At 40.1% G+C, this 22,694-nt stretch overlaps 1 protein-coding gene across 2 annotated transcripts in view; it reads left to right on the top strand.

Annotated features, from left to right (window-relative positions):
- C1GALT1 (core 1 synthase, glycoprotein-N-acetylgalactosamine 3-beta-galactosyltransferase 1) overlaps positions 1 to 22,694 on the top strand; it is a 215,425-nt gene that overhangs the window by 36,576 nt on the left and 156,155 nt on the right. The window contains exons 5-7 of one of the 2 annotated variants that reach the window (XM_060020472.1): positions 281 to 351; positions 6,676 to 6,795; positions 6,888 to 7,139. The gene's annotated coding sequence lies outside the window, so the exon portion shown is untranslated. Of the gene's footprint in view, positions 1 to 280; positions 352 to 6,675; positions 6,796 to 6,887; positions 7,140 to 22,694 lie in introns of those variants that run through there. The other variant, XM_060020473.1, reaches the window with a different exon arrangement.

Below are 22,694 nucleotides of genomic sequence, written 5' to 3'. Positions count from 1 at the left end.
AATAAGTCAGAAAAATGTATTTTTAAATATGTTTTTTAAAGTGCCTTTTGAACATTTTTAAACAATGGATTTAAACAACTGCATAAAATAAATTACCATGTTTAAAGCTGTTTTATCTGATTATTTTTAACTGATGTAAAAGTTGTGGGAGAAACATTGTCTCTAATGGGTAGTTTTGGGGTTGTTTACCAAAAATATTAAACTATTTTCCCATCAAAATTATTCAATTTAAATAGGCTTAAATAATTTTTACTGCAACATATATTATTTTTCTTTAAAGCAACAAAATATTCCACCTCTGATTTTGAATAATGTGCCTCAAAAAACAGAAACACCTACGCTGTAGGCCAGGTAAGTGTGTGTCTATGTATGTATGTGTATAGGTATACGTATATGTTATCGAAAGAGGAAAAGATTGCTTTTCTATTTCTTGGTATATTTTGATCTGTCATGTACACTGAGAAATTAATTTATTCAACTAATTATTTATTTAAATAATTGTGCCCAGCATCTACTAGAAATACAGTGGTGAAGAAAATATACAGGATTTCTGTTCTCCTAGAGCCTTAATTCTACAGCTAGACAATAAACAAATTAATAGATGAAGGAACAAGATATTTCAGAGAATGGTGGTAGGAAAATAAGAGTGATATGGTAGAGCAATTTTCTGGGTGGGGTGTCAGGGAAGACCTCTGAGGTAATATTTGAGCTGACCTGAATGACAAACATTTTATATGCTTCAAAAGGCATTTATTTATGTCTATGAAGTTCTTTGCTCCTACTATGTAAAAAAATAGTAATAATAATGTTTCCCACCTTTGTGTAATCATGCTTTGGGCATATGTGAAGGCTCATTGAAATGTGATCTATAGGCCAAAATCTTTGTGGTTTTAGGCATATTTCATACAAAGCTCAGGTCTATTGATATTAGATCGGCCTGGGACTTTTAGGATATGAATAAAAATTGACCTACCTCTTCCTAAGCAAATTATTACAGATGTTCATAAGGCCCCTGAGGCTAGCCTGTCTGCCTCAATTTTCAGTAACTGCTACCCAGTATGCTACTTACTAGTGCCCAAGCACATGTATGTATGTACCAACATATATATATACATGCAGTGCCATTTGGATTAAGCAGCTTTAGAAAAGCTAAGGAGATAAATGCTACTTCATGTTGCTTTAGTATCAGAGTTGTACAGTTTAACATATCCAGAAAGTCCCATGTTTTCCAGTCAGTAGTGTTTAGTTGTACTGCTAGTTAATGTCAGAGAATATTTACCTAAATATATACAGGTTTATTACCTATTTTAAGTTTTCCGAAGGTATAATCCTGGAAAGGATACATGATTATTGTTGAATTTATTTTCTTGCTAAAGGAAAGGGCTCTACCCCAAACATATTTTATATCAGATCTAATAATGCTGACGATATAGATTGTGCAAATAGAAATTCCTTTACTGTTTAATTAAGACTGAATGAACATTTAACAACTGGAGTTAAGCCACACTGACATTCTCCAGATAAGTCTGTATTAACAAACCATGAAAGTAAACTTTGTTTTGCCATAAGTTTGATTTTTTTGCTAATTAATGTTTAGTTATTTTGCCTATAAGTTTAACTACCATAGTTCTTAAAACTATCGTTGTGTTGCATCATTTCTTCTGCCAAAAGAACCACCCATTATTTCTGCTAGTGTTTCTTATATTCTGTTTTAGATATTTATTTTTTCCAGGACTGAAAATTTGTCCAGGGCATTTACACTTTTTTTCTCCTATATATTGCCTCTGTATAGTGCAGCTGAATACACCTGTTTACTTTGCATTCATGAAATACACATTGTTTTTATTTATTTTTTATGAGATTCAGTCCTAGGATTTTAGCTATTTCAATTTTCGAATGAATGTGTAGTTGAAAGATTAACAGTAGTTCCTCATTTGTAGAACTGCTAGATAATGTGTCTACGTAGAATTAGAGTGCAGTGTCTTAGTCTTAACAACTAATCGTTTTGATTTTTGTCAGCTTCAAATCTTTTTTTATAGAACTTTAAACTGAATTGTCTTTCCTCCTATTCCTGTTAACACTGGAATCATTCTCCTGGTAGCATTTCAGTTGAATTTCACTTTCCATTATTTTTGTTGTTAGATTGTAGAGAAATGGTAATAAAATCTAGAAAGGAGTTTGAGAGAGAAGTAATGATTCAACATTTTCTTTAGTTTTATGCAAGGCTGTCTTCCTTGTATCTGTACTGTTCAGTGGGGTATATATGTGCATGTGTGTGAGAGACAGGAATAGAAAGGTATGATTATTTTAATAGTTGGATTTTTTCTTTAAAATGTTGAAACTTGCTTTTTCATGCTGTTTAGATTTACATAATAATTTTATTTGATGAGGTGAAAGTATATGCTTAGAAAAATTAGGCATGGAAATGATTGATTGTTTATAAAAATTTTTACAAACCTACTTGCCTGGTTGAATTTTCCCTCTCTTCTCGCCTGTGAACTTCTGGCTCTTTGAACCTTCCCCTATTCTTTTCTTCTCTCATTCCATGTCTTTGCTTTTTTCCTCTTCTTCCCACTGGCAGCAATTCTTTTGTTTCTTTAGACTTTTTATTGCCCCCATTTTCTATCAGCAGGTGTGTTTTAAAGACTTTTTTTAAAAAAATCACATACCTTTTGTAAATTTCAGTTCCCTCTCACCAGCTGAAGAAACTTTCTTAGAATTGACAGAAAGGAGAAGGAAAATTTCCTAGAATTAATAGAAAGGACTCATCAAAATCCTAGAATTTTCTCTTTTCTGTGGAAATGTTTTCTTCTAGAGCCTGCCCCCCAAAAATATGGGTGCATTTTTTTAAATACTTGAAAACCAGTGAGAATATGCCTTATTATTTTTAACCCCAAATTGATAGCATCTTGTCTGGCAGAAGTGGTTCGTGAGGTTTTGAGTGGTGCTCATTGTGGCAGAGGTAGATCTTAGGAACAGAATCGCAAGTATTTTTCTACTTTATTTGAAACAGTGAGGCAGAGGATTCTCTTCTGGTTGGCTGTTGCCTGCTTCTTTGGGCACTGTCGTCTTGGGCTGTGACTTCCTCCTACCATCGTGTTTGGCCCTGAGGAAGGAACTTGTCCTCTCCCTTATTACCACAGCAAAGCAGAGACCAGACATTCCTGAATGTTCCAGAATAACAGAAGAAAAAGTCCAGAGGATAATTTATGAGAGCTGCCCAGATCCAGTGGGACCCTCTTGCCCCTCACCAAGCTGTCTTTTCCTTGCCACCTGTTTCCAAGGCACCAGAGGTAGCTGAACCACCCCCATTAGAACATTCCAGATACTACCACATCTTTAAGAGTGTCAGCCAAATTGACAGCTACCCTGTAAAAAATGAGGAAGCTCTCCCTTCACCCCAGTCTAAAGCTCTCACGCTTCACTTCCTGCTGGAGAACTGACCCCTCCCCTGGGAAACTGACAGTGGAAACGTTCACTTTCTTCAGAGGAAATGCCATCTTCACCCAGAGGAGTTGGTCTGGATTTGTGGCCCCAATATGGAAATACCCAGTAATCTGACTTCAGTGTATTTCATGAAGCCTGTATTGTTCTTAAATAAATCACATTTGGAGCAGCAACCGCCAAACCCAGGTGAAGGCTACACCAGGCTGAATTCTGTTCCTGTTTTCATAACAGTTTCCTGTTAATGGAAACTGCATTAACGGTTTCCAACATGTCTTAGGATCCTATTTCAGCTGGGCTCACTTCACGGTAATACTAATGAGCTTTGAAACTTAACAGAAGTTACTTTATAACTTCATTTATATCATGTTCCTTTTTTAAATTTTTATTTTTTTTAATTTATTTATTTTATTTATTTTTGGCCATGTCAGGTCTTAGGTGTGGCACCTGGGCTCTTCGTTGTGGTGCACGGGCTTCTCTGTAGTTGTGGTGGTGGGTTTTCTCTCTAATTGTGGCTTGCAGGCTCTGGGGCACGTGGGCTCTGTAGTTGTGGCTCACGGGTTCCAGAGAACCTGGGCTCTGTAGTTTGCGGCACGCGGGCTCTAGTTGAGGCTCACGAGCTCAGTAGTTGTGGCACGTGGGCTTAATTGCCCCACGGCATGTGGGATCTTAGTTCCCTGACCAGGGATCGAACCCCCTTCCCCTCCATTGTAAGGCGGATTCTTTACCACTGGACCACCAGGGAAGTCGCCCATGTTCCTTTTTAAAATTAGCCACTTTCAAATATTCATCCTCAAGTGGAAGCAGAAAAAAAGAGTTGGGAAATAATAAGTGAATCACCTGTGTCTTCTTAGTGTTCCTAAATGAGACATGTGCCCTGCTATTTTCTACAATCCTTAAGTAATAATGATATTTGGTGTTATTTTCCACCTGAAACTCTCATAATTTTACCACGTTAGACCTTCTTTTCATGTTTTATTGTCCTTACACTCTCTTAGGCTACTAAATCCTCAAACAGATTTACTAAATGGAAAACTGGTATTCAGAGGTCAAGTGAAGCAGAACTTAGTGGTGAAATTTAACCTGAAGTTTAAAAACACACCAAGATCCAGTCTTCTTTATAATATACTGACTTAGGAGGGTGGAAAAAATGAAAAACTGCTTGGTGCTCATAAATTTTAAGATCACAAATGACCTAATTTAGGGCTAATGATTACCTCATAATAATGTAAATTAGTGCTTTACTATAGAATCTTTGTATTAAGTAGTAATTGAGCCTTTTACTAATTAGTACTCCTAGACTTACAGAATATTTTCTAAATTTGCTCTTTAATAACTTTAGATCACTGCATAGATTATTTCAAACTCACTTATCAGAATCTCCTTTAAAGGGTTGTCTTTTTAACTTTTTGCATCTAAAACTTTTCATGTAGAATTACCCAAACTTCTTGCCATTACCGAAATTCAGATAAGTGAAGCAAGGGAAATAGAAGGTGTTAAAATGTGAGGCAGTGACTTAACCCAAAAGCATGGTTACTATCATCAGTGAGATTATTTTTTTTATGAAATTAAAGAAAGTAGATTGGTTTACTTGGACACTTTTTCTCCAGACTCCACTTTATGTGATAGGATGGTAGGATGGTTTTCTCTCTAAAAGGTGCTGTACTTTTTACTGCTAAGAATTAAAAGTTAACGTCACCCCACGGCATATCATGTTAAAATTAGGCGCTGTCATGGTTACTTCTTCTTTCTCCTCTCCACAGGTAATTCTTCCCAAGCTATTGGTTCAATCCAAGCTATTCTGTACACACAAGGTCAATAAACATTTGATTTATTTTCTTGGCATCAATATAAGTCAAAATCACACCCAGGAGACTAGGGTGTGGTAATACAGACATCAAATCTCCTAATACCCTAATTCTAAGCCCATCAGTCCACATCCTTTTTCATGTGAGAAAGAATGACAGAAACAATCTGACAATTAACAGTCCGGCTTCTAGAGCCAAGACACACTAAAATGTAAGAAAAACTGGCATAACAGGGTGACCTGCATTAGGGCTAGAGGAGTGGTCAGTGGTAAATCCAGCCCAAACCCCTTGGACTGTGACCACAGCACACAGATACATTATAATTATAAAGTTTAAGTAATGAAGTCGCAGTCTGAGATCCTTTTAGTTGAACAAATATTTATGGATGACCTACTCTCTGCAAACATCTGTGGGAAATAAAAAGATGAATGAGATATAATTCTTGCTCTCGCTGAATCCACAATGTCATCTTTCTAATTTTCAACTAAATATGTAATTCAGTTTTCCCCAATACTGTTTTTATTCTTACATCTCTTCATGTAAGATTGTCTCCTAGAAGTCATTTAATATAATGCTCATACAATTCCAACTAGTAATTTTATTTTTTGCTCTCAATTCATCTCCCCACTGTAAGATCAAGACCCGGGTGGTGAATGGATGAGTTGGTGAATAATTTCAATCTACTCTGCTCTCAAGCTGAAATCACATCAGGCATGTGGCTTTAACATACAAAATCAAAATATATTCACAATGTCTGTACCACTGAATTTTTCACCTTTTCACTGTTAGCTTTCAGAACCGTTTTTGGCAGATGAAATTGAGACTTTAAAAAGAAAAATTGAAGCTCATGATGCAATTTTAAAATTTAATAAATTTACTTTCCACTCGTGTTTTAAACTGCTAGATCATTTTCCCATTCTTCCTTGAATTAAATGCAACACACACGTGTGCCTGTACAACACATACACACGCAGACACATCCACTTTGGAGACCTCTGGTGAACAATCTATCGTCAGGGTTAATGGGACTTGTTAGGATCTGTTGCTGGCCTCGGAGGAGCATGCAGGAAGGTGGATGGGAAGTGCCCTTGGGATTCATACCTACGGAGGTCAAGGGAACAGGTCTGTGCAGAGGGAGGTGTTGAAATGTAAAGCAGACCTAACAAAGGCCTGAGCCAGCCCCTCAGGGAAACTCTGAAACTGGGATGGCCTTTCAGTCTTGTCCTACTTGAGGCAAGACTGCCTGACCGTTATGCACCAATACAGGTACCCCCCACTTTTCAAAAGTTGCTTTCCTCCACTTTACTTTTAGGAAACACCTATATTAGTACCTGTTTTTGCTAACACAAAGAAATCCAAAGAGGATTTTCACTTTTACGAAAAAGGTGAAAAGTGAAAATAGCATTCCGCATTGGTTTTGCAGCGATGGAGCCATTATAGTGGCAGCACACACCCTGAACAGAGCAGGGAGAGTGGAACCGCCAAGCTCCTTCCCCAGGGAACGTCACTCAGCATCAAGCCACCAGAATTTTGAACTGTGTCGGTGAGCATCTGTGCTCTATTTCAGTTTATTTTGTACATCTGTTAGCAAGATGTGTCCTAAGATAATTGCCTCTTTGCTTTATGCCATTTCAGCTTATGAAAGCTTCTGTAGGAGCGCTCTGCTTTCAGATAGCTGGGACACCTGTATTTAGCAGGTCACTGGATAAGGACTGCCCAGGGAGAAAGGCATGATCTTGGACAAGGTAGCTCTCTTCAGCTGAGGGTAATTCTTGGAACTTGGCTGAGAGCCATCAGCTGCCAGCACTCCCAGCAGCTGGGGAATAAGTGCCTCAAACATGAAGCGGAGACCGGACCACACTCCACAGTGTCCACTACAGAATCAAGGTAAAAATCTGGCCATGAAAGCTCGCCTATGGCTTCTGTCTTCAGGCCTTTATTTTTTTGTTGTTGTTTTCTTTTGGCTTTTGGAGAGTATCTAGACTTTCCCTCTTTCTCTTTGTGCTTTGATTTTTCAATACTGGAAAAGTTTCTCAATTGAAAGATTAAAAGAAAAGCTAAAACAGTACTTGCCTGACAACTCCTTAAGTTACTCTGGACAACTACCAGTTATGCTTTGCTCCAAAGAATACGTTTCTGGACCAATTTGGGCTTCCGAGAAAAGTCAAAATGAGTTTAGGAGGCAGGAACGTTGGGGGCTGCCTGTGCTGTGTGATTAGAATTGTCGTGGAGATCTCCCAGGGCCATTGGCTCTGACATCGTCTTCATTCGTAACTACCTCTGAACCCCAGTGGTGCTACCTGTCAGTGTCACTCACCTTGCCCTTGGAGTGAACTGTCTCCTTTTGTTTATCACTTTGTGTCTAATTGGAGTTCCCAGGCTTGACTGCCTGATACCTCTGATACCTCGAAGTCAGGCCAGCCTACTGTCCTCCATGTCCATGACATTTACTTCGGAATTGCATGAACACTTACCTGGAGATTGCTAAATACCAGCTGATAACACAATCGAAGAATGGATAAGAGCCAATGGGGTGAAGGGGTGCTAAGCAGGAAAGTGGATGAGCAGCTATAGTAGGCAGAATTTCTAAAATAGTCTCCTTTCCCCAAAGATACCCCATCCTAATCCCAAGAACCTGTGAATATGATGAAATATCACTTCCATGACTCTGTTGTGATAAAGCATAGTTTACTTGCTTAAAATAAGGAGATTATCCTGCATTATCCACATGGGTCCAGTGTAATCACATGAGCCTTTAGAAATGGAGAGCTTTCTCCAACCAGAGCAGAAAAGGAAGTCAGAGAGAGCTGAAGCATGGATGAACTTGACACCCCGTTGCTGCTTTGAAGGTAAAGGGGACCACGTGCAAAGAAATTTGCACGTCCTCTAGCCGCAGAGAGAACCCCAGCTGACATCCAGCAAGAAAATGGGGCCTCAGGGGACTCCGTGCATGGAGGCCACCCTAGTCTGCCTGGACATCTGACCTACAGAACTATGAGATTGCAGATGGGTGTTGTTTTAAGCTGCTAAATTTGTGGTAGTTTGTTACTGCAACAATAGAGAGCTAGTACAGTAGCCAAAATCAACAAGTTTACTCCTCACTGTTTTGGAAAGCGCTGTTTCTTTGGAGAAAACTAGAATCTGCCTCTAAAACCAGTCTGTCAGAAGGGGAGGGTAGACTGAGATCAAAACTTATTTTGCATCATTGAGCTGCAAATTTATGTACCTTTTACTCCGAACACCTATCCTATGTGACAAATGCTGTTAGTATCCTAATATCATCTCCGTAGGCTGCTAACTGGTGTTCACAGAAACTAAGTTATTGGTCCAATGAGTTGTCAATCCAAGTGCTCACCAGAATCACCTAGTGAGCTTTTAAAATATCCTGATGCTCAGGCCTGAATCATTGCGGTCCAGGCCTCTGGCACTTTTTTTTTCTAACTTAGTTCTAATCACAGGGCTTATTTGTTAATTTACTGCTTATTTTTCTTCCTGTTTTACCGAGATGTAATTGATGTACAGAACTGTATACATTTAAGGTATACAGTATAATAATTTGACTTATGTACATCATGAAATGATGACCACGATAAGTTTAGTGAACATCTATCATCTCATATAGATACAACATTAAAGAAATAGAAAAAAAATGTTTTCCTTGTGTGAAAACTCTTAGGATTTACTCTCATTTATAACATACAGCGTTGTTACCTTTATCATGTTGTACATTACATCCCCAGTACCTATTTATCTTATAACTGGAGGTTTGTACCTTTTGACTGTCTTCCTCCAAATCCCTCTCCCCCACACCTGCTACCTGATCTCTTTTTCTATGAGTTCATATGTTTTTGAACTGTTATTGACCTACAACACTCTCTTAGTTCCTGGTACACAACATAGTGATTCAGTATTTCTCTATATTTCAAAATGATCACCAGGATAAGTCTAGTTACCATTTGTCACCATGCAAATATACTACATAATTATTGACTCTGTTCCCTACACTATACATTTCATACCCTTGACTCATTGTTTTTTTGTAACTGAAAGTTTGTTAACCTCTTAATCTCCCTCACCTATTTCTCTCGTCTCCCCCACTTCCTCCTTCTCTGGCAACCACCTGTTCATTCTCTATATCTATGACTCTCTTCCTATTTAGTTGGGTTTGTCTGTTTATTTCTTCAGATTCCACAGATAAGTGAAATCATACAGTATTTGTCTTTCTCTGCCTGACGTATTTCACTTGGCATAATACCATCTAGGTCTATCCATGTTGTCACAAACAGCAAGATTTCTTTTTTTTTTTTTTTTTTTTTTTGGCTGAGTAGTATTCCGTTGTGCATATATATACCTCACCTTCTTTATCCATTCATCTATTGATGGGCACTTAGGTTACTTCCATACTTTGGCTATTGTAAATAATTCTGTAGTGAACATAGGGGTGCACCTCTGGCACTTTCTTTTTTTTTTTTTTTTTGCGGTACACGGGCCTCTCACTGTTGTGGCCTCTCCCGTTGCGGAGCACAGGCTCCGGACGCGCAGGCTCAGCGGCCATGGCTCACGGGCTCAGCCGCTCCGCGGCATGTGAGATCTTCCCGGACCGGGGCACAAACCCGCGTCCCCTGCATCGGCAAGCGGACTCTCAACCACTGCGCCACCAGGGAAGCCCTCTGGCACTTTCTTAAGTTCCTTGGATGATTCTGATATAACCAGATGATGTTTGACAACCACTGGTTTAAAATGTGGTTCATGGATGCCTGTGTCAGAATCCCCTCAGGGCCAGGGCAGACACAATGGTTGTCCCATGACAGCCATCCCCTACTTCTTCATTTACAACAGAGCCCCAGTTATGTTCAGGTAGCAATGTGCCTAGCCTTAGGGGACATTGCCACAGTCATTTCAATTTTACACTCTAGCCATGTTATCCCATTGCACTTTCTCAAATACCTTCCTGTCTCCTTGTAGCTAGAGGCAACCAGTAACACGGTTCTGGTGGAAAACATATAAGGAGACTCTGCCAGGGTGATGAGTTTCTAGGAAATTTTTTTTTTTTTTCAGGAAAACAAGGGGCACCAGGAGAGCTGTCTGGTGCCATTCTCTGAGCATGGTGGTGAGAGGATGTGTTATAGGGAACAGTGTCAGCCTCGCCATGAGTACTAACATGCTGAGAAAGTAAGATAGAAAGAAAGAGCTTGGGGCCCTGATAACCACATTGAGCTACACCAACCCTGGAACCATTATTAGGAGACTTCTTGTTATGTGAGATAATAATAAGTTCATTTGTATCTTTTTTAAAATTAGATTCCACATATGAGTTGATACCATGATATTTCTCTTTCTCTGTCTGACTTACCTCACTTAGTATGATGATCTCTAGGTCCATCTGTGTTGCTGCAAATGGTATTATTTCACTCTTCTTTATGGCTGAGTAATGTTCCATTGTATATATGTATCACATCTTCTTTATCCATTCCTCTGTCAATGGACATTTATGTTTCTTCCATGTCCTGGCTATTGTAAATAGTGCTGCAGTGAACATTGGGGTACATGTATCTTTTCAGACTATTGTTTTCTCCAGATATATGCCCAGAGTGGGATTGCTGGGTCATATGGTAGCTCTATTTTTAGTTTTTTAAGGAACTGCCATACTGTTCTGCATAGTGGTTGTACCAATTTACATTCCCACCCACAGTGTAGGAGGGTTCCCTTTTCTTCACACCGTCTCCAGCATTTATTGTTCATACACTCGTTGATGATGGCCATTCTGACTGGTGTAAGGTGATACCTCATTGTAGTTTTGATTTACATTTCTCTCATAATTAGTGATATTGAGCATCTTTTCATGTGCTTTTCGGCCATCCATATGTCTTCGTTGGAGAAATATCTGTTTAGATCTTCTGCCCATTTTTTGATTGGGTTGTTTGTTTTTTTTACATAGAGCCGCATGAGCTGTTTGTAGCTGTTTGTATATTTTGGAGATTAATCCTTGTCGATTCCTTCATTTGCAAATATTTTCTCCCATTCTGTGGGTTGTCTTTTCGTTTTGTTTATCGTTTCCTTTGCTGTGCAGAAGCCTTTAAGTTTAATTAGCTCCCATTTGTTTATTTTTGTTTTTATTTCTTTACTCTAGAAGATTAATCCAAAAATATATTGCTACAATTTATGTCAAAGAGTGTTCTGTCTACATTTTCCTCTAAGAGTTGTACAGTGTCCAGCCTTACATCTAGGTCTTGATCCATTTCGAGTTTATTTTTGTATATGGTGTTAGAAAATGTTCTAGTTTCATTCTTCTACCTGTAGCTGTCCAATTTTCCCAGCACCACTTATTGAAGAGACTGTTTTTTCTCCATTGTATATTCTCGCCTCCTTTGTTGTAGATTAATTGGCCATAGGTGTGTGAGTTTATTTCTGGGCTTTCTTTCCTGTTCCATTGATCTATATTTCTGTTTTTTGTGCCAGTACCATACTGTTTTGATGACTGTAGCTTTGTAGTATAGTCTGAAGTCAGGGTGTCTGATTCCTCCAGCTCTGTCCAAATCACCTTTCTTTAAAACCAATCTCCAACACATCTCCCCTATGAAGATTACATGGAACAGAGAGGTAACTATTTACCCTCAACAAATAACATTCTGCCATTTTAAAGAAAAAAAAAATGCACGTTGAAACAGGGATTCTGGTCCACAACGGCTAATGATCGAGAGAAAAACTTCCCTAAATTTCCTTAAAATGTGGGTGAAATCAAACTTGGTCAAAAGGAGCTGCTGTCTCCCAAATGGAAATGGTCCTAGCTGTCCCCTTCCTGGATATCACTTAAGAGAGCAAGAAGACCTCTTCCCCAATTCAGACAGATGAGATCTCAAAGATCATACTCTGATGCTACAGATCACATTCAAGAGATCCCAAACCAGTCCAGTCCCTGTTCAAACTTGAGGGAGCTTGTTTGAGGATAGAAACAGACCAACAAGGAAAGAAACCTTACATAGCAAATGGAAATATGTTAAAATTGCTGTTTCCAATAGATTGTATGGGTCCAAAGAATAAAATGATCTTAAAAATAAAAAAAAATTTTTTTCAATTTTTTAAAGAAGGAAAGAAAAGCCTGTTTTTCCCAGATTCGCCAAACAGATATTTCTTTAGACAGATATACCTTTAGACAGATATACCTTTAGACAAAATTTTTATTTATAAGCTAAAAAGCAAACAACAACAAAGGACTCAGAATTCGGTTTTCTTAACTGCTCCAACATCAAAAGAGTTAGTTGATCACCTGGGAGGGAAATAAATCTTCTGTAATGAATTGAAAACATATTTTCTTGGATGTGGGTCGGCCCCCTGCCCAATAGTAAAACTGACGTATTTTCCCTGTTGAATTATAATTGACAACTCATTTTTGGAGGAATCTGTGGGAAAATAACAATGCATTACTCTATTTCCTCACCTCTAGTGTTGTTTATTCCTTGCACTGTGTAGATGGAGACACTGAGTCTCAAGGAACTGGGGGGGTTCCTTCACTGCTTGATGGAGAGGACCCAGCCATGTGCTTCATGCTGACCTCACTGACAGCCTCTTACTCCCCGGTGCCCCTGTGGCGCTTGCAGAACACACTTCCCTCCTGCTCTGTTCTTACGATCTTTGCACGTTCTCATTCTCCATCTCCAGCTGCCCAAGTCCTCCTTGTCTCTTCAGACTCAGTTCAGATGCCTCCAGGAAGCTCCCACCAGTCCTCTCTGTCCCTTCCATGGCACTTGTTAGAACCATTTAGTGCAAGCCTCTTGTAATAAATTGATTGGCACATCTTAGAAGGCAGGGATTCAGTCTGTATCTTTGCATGTCCTACAATGTCCAGGACAAGGTCTTGGACCTAAGATATAGTCAATAGATGCTGGCTGTCTGAATGGTAACCTGCCCTAAATTGGTCAGAACAGCCTTCTCCCTATAGGAAGGGGTTTCTTCCCATGGGGTAGGCAAATCTGTCTACCGGCACCTGCCTTGCCTAGTCCTGAGCAACTTCCTGACACCCCATCTGCCCCCAACCACCCAGGCCCTTGTTATTACTTACTAGTTTCCTTTTCCAAAAGATCAATGCAGTGGGGAATGGCTGAATTTGGTTTCATCCACTATTTGAGTTTTAAATTGTATTTACAACGAGTGAGGGCCTACTAGCCTAAAATTATGAGATTAAATCATTTGTTGAATGAATGAGTTTGATGGGGTTCAGGGGAGGCCACTGCAATATGTGCCACTCAGGCATGTGGATTATTTTGAGCTGAAAACAAGCAATGCCCAGAAGACTCAGGAAGAACCTTTGAAATTCCCCTTTACTGCCTAAAAGAATTTAAAATAAAAGGCCTGTTCCAGGAGATAACTATCACCATAGACAACTGTAGCAAAGTATGAAGTAGGTGTGGTAGACAGGGAAGAACTTAGCAAGCCCTGTTTGATCGAAGGTCCTCTCTGTGTCCCATTGTCTTCAGATGGCTCAGCAAACATTTATTTATAAAACATTAATTCTTTTTATCTTCCTGTGAATTGCCTTACTTCCTTTCAAAGTCTCAAACCCCAGCCTCCTCCTCCAGAGTTCAGAATGGTATGTGTATATATATATACCTTAGCTTTGCTGTCTTTGAAATTCTTCATGCTTATGTGGTTTCCCTGTACATATGTAATAAATTTAATTTTCTCCTGTTAATCTGCCTTATGTCATTTTAGTTGCCAGCCAAAAGAACTGAAAGGAGAAGAAGGGCAAAATTCCCCTCCCCCACAAGTTCACTGAGTCCTGATTTCGGGCCAGCATTGCATAGAGATTGAGCCATCAGGAAGTTTAGAGAGATTAAAGGGCATACAAACAGAAGGGTAACATGAGATCTGATTCTGTATCAGATTAAAATTATCCTTTGTATGTGTGTATGCTCTTTAAATCCTAACTCTCAACAGGCCTATATCTGCTGTTGGCCTCGCCAGGAAGAAGAGCTTGAGACACACACAGAACAGGCCTACCTGGATGGCTGGAGACCTTAATAGCTAAAGCCTGAGAAATGCTGAGACCCTTTAGAGACACTGGTAGTTTTCCAAATAAGAGTTCCTGAAATTATGGTGTTAGCTTTTGATGGACAAGCGTGAAAGTTTTGTTTAAACATAAATCAACGATGTCTTGATTCAGGAAAGAAGTTTATCTATGACAAATAGCAAGTCTTCCTCAAGTGTCTGGGTGTCTACTGTTTGAGCTTTTTTGGGTGCCTGTTGTGCTTCCAGAGATATTTATGTGTTGGTAATACTCTATTGCATAAATACTTTCTGGATGAAAATATATCTCCTTAAGTACTAGATATATTAAAATATAAGCCTAACTGCTAAAGAATTTACCAATTCTAAAATATGTACGTTTCAATTCAAGGATGGCATTTTGTTTAGAAATGTGACACGAAAATCACATAACTGATGAGGTATGGTAGGCAAATATGTTGCAACATGACTTTCTTAAGTGAATTTTTTAAATGATTTTTTTTTTTACTTTTTGGAAAAAACATTCTGAAGGAAAAGAGTGCAGGAAAAAATACACGTCTCCTTTATCTTGTTTTAAAAATGATGCAATAGGAAGAGGTCCAGGACAGTGAACAGTACACAAATAGTTTAAAAGGAGAAAACAGAATGGAGAGAAAATATTAAATGAGTTTTAGTCCATAGTTTGGAAAAGAAATGAAATGGACAGAAGCTGTAACTCAGTCTGCAGAGAAGACATTTAGGGGAAGCAAAAGTTAATAGATTCTATGTATGTCTCAATACCTAGTACCAGACGTAAGGTACCTGCCATAGATTTACTTATTTGTTACACAATCACTCTGCAAGGTAGGATAAATTGTCCCAATTTACGAACGAGGCTGAGATTAAGTAATTTTCTTGGGTGTGAATCCCAGGTCTGCGTCTTGCCAGCTGGACAATCTTTTTTTTTTTTTAATTTTTTTATTTTATTTATTTTATTTTTGGCTGCATTGGGTCTTCATTGCTGTGCGTGGGCCTTCTCTAGTTGCGGCGAGCCGGAGCTACTCTTCGTTGCAGTGCACAGGCTTCTCATTGTGGTGGCTTCTCTTTGATGCAGAGCACGGGCTCTAGGCACGTGGACTTCAGTAGTTGTGGCTCACGGACTCTAGAGCGCAGTCTCAGTAGTTGTGCATGGCCTTAGTTGCTCCACGGTATGTGGGATCTTCCCAGACCAGGGCTCGAACCCCTGTCCCCTGCATTGGCAGGCATATTCTTAACTACTGCGCTACCAGGGAAGCCCTGGGCAATCTTTTTTCTTTTTTTAATAAATTTATTTATTTATTTATTTATGGCTGTGTTGGGTCTTTGTTGGGTCTTTGTTGCTGCATGTGGGCTTTCTCTAGTTGCGGCAAGCGGGGTCTACTCTTCATTGCGGTGCGCGGGCTTCTCATTGCAGTGTCTTCTCTTGTTGCGGAACATGGGCTCTAGGCACGCGGGCTTCAGTTGTTGTGGCACGCGGGCTCAGTAGTTGTGGCTCACGGGCTCTAGAGTGCAGGCTCAGTAGTTGTGGCGCACAGGCTTAGTTGCTCCATGGCATGTGGGATCTTCCCGGACCAGGGATCAAACCCATGTCCCCTGCATTGGCAGGCAGATTCTTAACCACTGTGCCACCAGGGAAGTCCCAGCTGGGCAATCTTAAACGTGAAAAATTCTGACCCACACTTTCCTTATCTATAAAATGTCATGAGTACGCATGTACGTTCCTTTGCATCGTGCCTTGGACATGTAAGAACTTAATTCTTTTACTATTATTGTCTACTTGAACCTCTCAGATCTATGCTGGAAAATGGCAGATTAGAAGGAGCCCCACTCTAGTTTCCTGTAGTCTTGCTCTCAAGATCTAACTCTAAACTAAGCCATCTCAGCCCTCATCCTACATGACTGGAGTTTTATTTCATAGGAGGGAAAATGGGTCCCAAGAATCTCATTTGCCAATAGAAGTGATTATAAATCATTAACATTTTGCTCAGTCTCTGTGAATCATGATCAGGTTACAAAGACATCTAATTATATTACAAAAAAAAGAAAGAATAAGGCCCTCTATTTCCATTTCTTACCTATGATTCCCTGATTCTATCATTGCATGAGCCTCACATCCCTCATGCTGTCCATGGAATATCAGTTACAAAGGTTTTCAGCCTTCTGTAGAGTGGTTCGCTACATTTTTTCTCTTAGTAAACTCTATTAACATGTGACCACCCAGATAGAGGAGGAACTTTTCTGGGGTCTAGATATTTTCCAAGCTAGATTAAGGAGAAGGTTAATGAGACATCTGACAGAGACACCAATCCAAAGGGGCACCAAAACACTCTGGAGACATAAAATTAAGAAAACTGTGCTGGCCAGAACTTGCCTCAGGGAGAATACTGTACATGTAGGAAAGTTTTTGCTAGACTCCTGAAGATGAGAGCTCAGGTCTCCAGGAGCATTTGGAGTCACACCAGATGTTCACTGAAATAACCGAGTGTAGGTTCTGTTAACTGAACACTTACGCTTTGATCCTAGGGTATAAAGGATGAGACATGAGCTGGGTCCCAACTTCTCCCTCCACTTTTTCCATGAAAAGCTGGACCTCACCTGTAAAGAAGTGTTGAGCAGATATTATATGGAGATAAACTTTAATATGGTAACCAGATACTCATAGGTCTTGTTTTATGAAATATTTCCAAATATCACCTGGGACAATGCTCATAGAACTTACACTGTATCTTTTTTTCCCCAGGTAAGGCTTTATTGGGGCACCTGCTGCAGCAGGGGGGAGTGACAACAAACAACATGTTCCCTTGCTTGCTTGCTCCCTGAGGGGGGATGAGCTTGTTCCTTATATGGCGTGAGGGTAGGGGTGTGTCCAGGGATCAGGCTAGAGGGGTGGCTTAGGTGTTTTGCCCACCCTATCTTGATGTTGCGTGGTACATTTCAATCTTCTACACCAGAGGTTCTTTACTGGAGCTCTTCCCTTTCTGGAAGAGGGAGACGTGCGTGATTTCGCCATCAAGAACACAGATTTAGCTGTCACAGTGGAATTCACTAGCCCCACATCTTGCATTGTGGGTTATTTCTTAATGTATGTGTAGATAATGACATGCTGGCGGCAAAGATGGATTTGCTTGAATAGTTAACCATTAATTAATATGTTGACTGCAGTTTATTCCATAGCAAAATTCCATATCTTTGTTAATTTTTTGTGCCACGTTATGTAGACGCAAACAGAACCAGAACTGAAAGTTTCATTCAGCTTTTCTTGGACATAGAGAGGGATGGGACTCAACAGTTGCAATGTGTTCTGTGCACCCTGTTATTTCAAACGCTGAAACTGTCTGACCATAAAATTTTTTTAACGTGAGGAGGGACACCTGGTTATCGTGCATGTACAAGGGAATGATTTGATCATAGCAAAATCTTGAGGACATGTGAGTTTATGTGACTTGGGAAGCTCTGGATTCAAACATCCTAGTAAGTAGCAAATTCATAAGCCAAGGAAAAGAGATTCCTGTAATGGGTAAATTTCTATGCATTGGAAATGTTTTTTAAAAATTGTATTGAGAGGGAATGGACCAAAGAAGCTTCAACATGTTCCTTTGTGTAGTGATGAGATTTGTTTCAAAATGTATGCAAAAAGCCAGGATATCCGGGCGTAAGTTATAGAGAATGCGGAACCTATCGCTCTGAAAGGAGGTATTAGTTTGACAAGCCACGTGATAGTAATGGCTGCAGTCAGCTGTTGGTATTTTTGCAGTATGTAAGGGAGAGAGGGTAGGTGAATTCTTCTTTTGTGTACTGCTTCAGTTAACTATGAGAGGAATTGATGTCTTCAATCTCATCTAAGATTTCTTTTTGAGCCATAAGCCAACACTTCAGGGGTGTGGATCTATTTGTACTGATAGTAACCCCTGCTGTGCTTGGTAAAATGTCAAGCTTTGCTCCCTATATACAGAAAGGAATAGCTATTTGTATAATACACTATCATGCACTTAGTGCAAGAAATGTGTCTGCAAAAATGAAGAAGTCTCTGTCTTCTTTATATAGTAACAAAAACTCCACTGGGAGGTAAAAAACAAATCTTTGCTTCTCCTGTGATTTTTGTTAAGGAATTGTTAGGTGGCACACATCCATCTCCATGCAGAAGTGAGGTGAATTCCCATGGCAGCACATTTATTTTGCAACAGGGAAAATGATGAAAATGAGTAAAGTGCTTCTTTCTTTTGCCTCTCTGAGAGGGTATCCTTTACCAGTTTACCTGAGTACTCATCTAATTGAAAGTGATGGGGGTGCGTAGTCTTTGAGACTAGGATTTACAGTAAGAAGAAATGCAAAAAAAAAACCCATACTATTTTGTCTTATTCCAATTCTGGCATAAGAAATAAGATTATACAGGGAAAAAATTTTAAAAGACTTCAAAGTCAGACTGTTGCCCTCTGAGAGAGGAGTTTTCAAATGGTCTCTGTCCTCTTTAACATACGGCAGCCCCAGGCTGGAGGAGCCAGCTTATGCAGTTCTCCTGTGGGCTAGAGAAGAAACCTGGGCTGCCTGTGACAGCAGAACTCTAAGACCTGCTGCCACATAGAAGAAGATGCATCACAAAATCAAAGACAACCCATCCATTTTTCTTCCCAGGGGATGGTGGAAGAGGGAAGCTGAATGGAGTAGGACTAAGAAAGCAAAGTACTAGGATGATGTATTCACACTCCCTCCCCACCCTGCCACCCGCCCCACTCCCCAGCCCAGATGAGTGAGGAAAACACACAAGTAGAGAAGGCAGAGATGTTCTTGCCCCCAACACTCCACTTGGGACTCTGGGAGGAATAACCTCACAGGCTGTTCTGCACCATCCTGGGGAGAACCCACATCACTTGGCCATGCAGGAAGTCGGGAGGAGGTTGTGGTTTCCCCAGTGGCCTTGGTTCCCATAGGTGTATCTATAGGGTCCTACAGTCCTTGAGCCTGAGGTGGAGAGCATCCCCGTGGGGGGTTGCTATAGTGGAGGTGCGGTACTCTGTAGGGCAGGTTACAGAGCAAGTCACCTGGCCAGTGACTCAGAAGTGTCTGTAGCCCCTGAGGAACCAGAATGAGGTTGAGTCAGTCAAAGAGAGACCAGATGACAGAGTGACCACAAGTCCCTTCATGAGCCTGTGTTCTGACCACATGAAGACCTAAGGACAGCTCTCGGGAACTGCTCTAATGGTTCCCAACCATCTACATTGAAGAAGAGGTCCAGAAGAATATGAAGAAAGTTCAAACTTGTGTGGAGAATGGAGGGGGAGCATGCAGATGATGCCAAGCCAGCACATATAAGGACTTTGGAGGACGTCTGCATTGTACAGAAGCCACAGAATTGAGCCACAGGTATCAGCTGGGCAAGAACCAACCAGGTGAACTAGGTCCATCGCCCCAAAGACCACTGTGCCCAATATTCTTCCTGGCTATCCAGGAGTCGTGAAAACCTTGCCTGTCCCCCCATGTCCACAGAAGCCATCTTGCAGTGGGGTCAGGGGGACATACCATAGAGGAGATCTGGGAGGCTGTTCTGTGTGTGTGTGTGTTTTTCCCCATAGCTGAACATTATCTAAAGGGATTGTTTCCTATATTCATTTGAACTAAGATTTCACCCAGATAGGGCTAAAAGTTAGTGATTCTTTCCCCCATGACTAGAGGTCAGGAGAGGAAGCCTACAATATTTATAATTAAAAACAAAGGAACGGGCTTCCCTGGTGGCGCAGTGGTTGAGAGTCCGCCTGCCGATGCAGGGGACGCAGGTTCGTGCCCTGGTCCAGGAAGATCCCACATGCCGCGGAGCGGCTGGGCCTGTGAGCCATGGCTGCTGAGCCTGCACGTCTGGAGCCTGTGCTCCGCAACGGGAGAGGCCACAACAGTGAGAGGCCCGCATACCGCAAAAAAAACAAAAAAAACCACAAAGGAACATATTTCAGTTGTACTGTAAGTTAAATTTGCAACCCTGTTACTTTTTTTTTTTTTTTTTGGTCACAGCTTACCCTTCCCCCTCCCCATATCCTCAAGTCCATTCTCTAGTAGGTCTGTGTCTTTATTCCTGTCTTACCCCTAGGTGCTTCATGACATTTTTTTTTTCTTAAATTCCATACATATGTGTTAGCATACGGTATTTGTCTTTCTCTTTCTGACTTACTTCACTCTGTATGACAGACTCTAGGTCTATCCACCTCATTACAAATAGCTCAATGTCGTTTCTTTTTATGGCTGAGTAGTATTCCATTGTACCCTGTTACATTCTTTTTGAAAGCCATGAGAAACAAGTCAGTTTTTCACAAAGTAATTCTTTATTTGACAATTTAAAAAACAAAATTTATCCTTCACCTACCATATGTATCAGTTGTACTCAAACACAAAAATGAGTTCATCTAAACATTGATCTAATAAGAACATGGTGTGGCCAGAGAGAAATTATTTGCTTCTATACAGCAATTTCTAGTTGGGATAAAGTATGTTGAAGTAACTTTCCTTTTCTTAGAGAAACAGTTTTAGAAAATGAAGAAATGACCATCTCAACTGATGTGACAACTTATTTGCAACAATTGAGTGACTCTTCACATGGATATCTTTCCACTGGAGATACCATGCAGAAAAAAACAAAGAATAAAAACCAAGGATACTGGAGCCATTTTTGGAAAAATCTCAATTGTATCAGTGAAAGTCCTCTACATACAAGATAACCTTATTGAATTATGACCCAAAGAATAGGTTTTAGCAAAAAAGGCTTGGGAATTTCTGGTGAACTTGATTAGCACACCCTACAAATGGCAAAGCCAGCAGTGGAGATTATGTGATTTTAGATTTTCTCACTTTCATACATCAAGAAAAGGTCTAGAACATGAGTATGTAAAATGTCTTTTATTTCTTGAATATCTTTGAGCAAAAACTATAGGAGAAGAAAATATTGTTTTATATGGTTATAATTTTAATGTGTTCTTATTAATTCAGAATTATGGTAAACACTGATTATATTTCATTTATAATTATAATTATCTAAAAAGTATTATTCTCTTTCAGTGGTTTGTAATACATGGTGTAAGAACATAACTTGAGAACAAAAGGATGCCATTTGCCGTCACGTTACGGACCAAGTTCAGTACCCAAGTTGCCAGCACAGTCTTTCAAAGATCTGGTGCTTATACTCCAATGGCAACAACTCAACGCAAAGCCCCCCTGCCCCGATTTAAATATAACTAAAAACTGATGAAGGCATCTATTTGCCTTTCATTTTAAATGAGGTCTAAGAGGATTTGATAGAATATAATGTGTGTTGAGGAGCAACTCAAAAAGCTGGCATTACCTAATCACTCTTGTTGCTATAAAACAAATGTGATAACTATGTCTAAATTGTCAGAGTACATGGTGAATATAACATAAAATCTTTTCAAGTAGGCATTCTTATCATGAGCTATTGGATTTTGAAGGCTCAGCGTGTCTGTGTCCAGTGTCTTAGCTCAGCGTCATGTCACCTTCCCTCCAGTGTTTTTCCAGTTGGCACTCCCTGTCCATTCATTTGCCAAGGACAACTCCTGTACATTCTTCCGTGGCAACTGGTCTTATTTGAAAATGATGGAGCCTGCTCTCTCAGCCTCTTTCCCTCTTTACTATCTTCCTTTTTGTCCAGTTATTACATCTTCTCACTTTCCAAAGGGGCAGCAGATCCATTGTCAAAGTCTTTACCATGAGCAGATATAGGTAGTGTGGGAAAAGCATTTTATAAAAGTGTACATGGGTTAGAGTTTTGCAATTAGAAAGATTATCTGGATTCAAACTGGATTTCAGTTTTGCTGCCCCAAAACAGCTTGCTGCTCCCAAAAAAGAAGTCTGTCTCAGGCACATCCTCAGGTCCCAAGCTGTCCAGTTGGGATGTGTGAACTTGCTTCTTGGGAGGAAAGTTGCTTGGAATTCTCCCAGACCGCCCCAGCTGCTGTCGGCGGTTATGAGGTTCTTAACTTCTGACTTTACATTTTCCTCTCTGTATGTGAGTCCAGCTGCCCACTTCAGCATCTCAGCCAACCACCCCTTTCTACCCCCAGAAAGTGCTCAAAGTAGATTCAGTATTGAATATGTATACTTTCTTTTCACAATGTCATCAATAAATCAGCAAGGCATTCTAGCATGTCTACAAATGCTGCAAAGGCTGACATTTTGCCATCTCCACCCTGCCGTGCTCCTGCCAGTCTGAGACTCTACACTCAGACCTTTCTGGTTGTGACTAAGACTCTGCCTTTCTGGCCCAGGGATATATCCTTGAGCAACCTGAGCTCATGCCCCCAATCAGTAACCAAAGACTTACTTGAGTGCCACCCTGCTTGTTAGCAAGCTCACACTAATTTTACAGATGCAAAATTTTACAAATATAAAAATATCTGATTAATGTCTGCTGTTTAATGACAG

This window comes from Delphinus delphis, chromosome 9 (genome assembly GCF_949987515.2).
Source record: "Delphinus delphis chromosome 9, mDelDel1.2, whole genome shotgun sequence".
In the NCBI taxonomy this organism is placed as follows: Eukaryota; Metazoa; Chordata; class Mammalia; order Artiodactyla; family Delphinidae; genus Delphinus; species Delphinus delphis.
The sequence above is the reverse complement of the archived record's forward strand: the minus strand, read 5'-3'. Positions and strand labels throughout refer to the sequence as shown.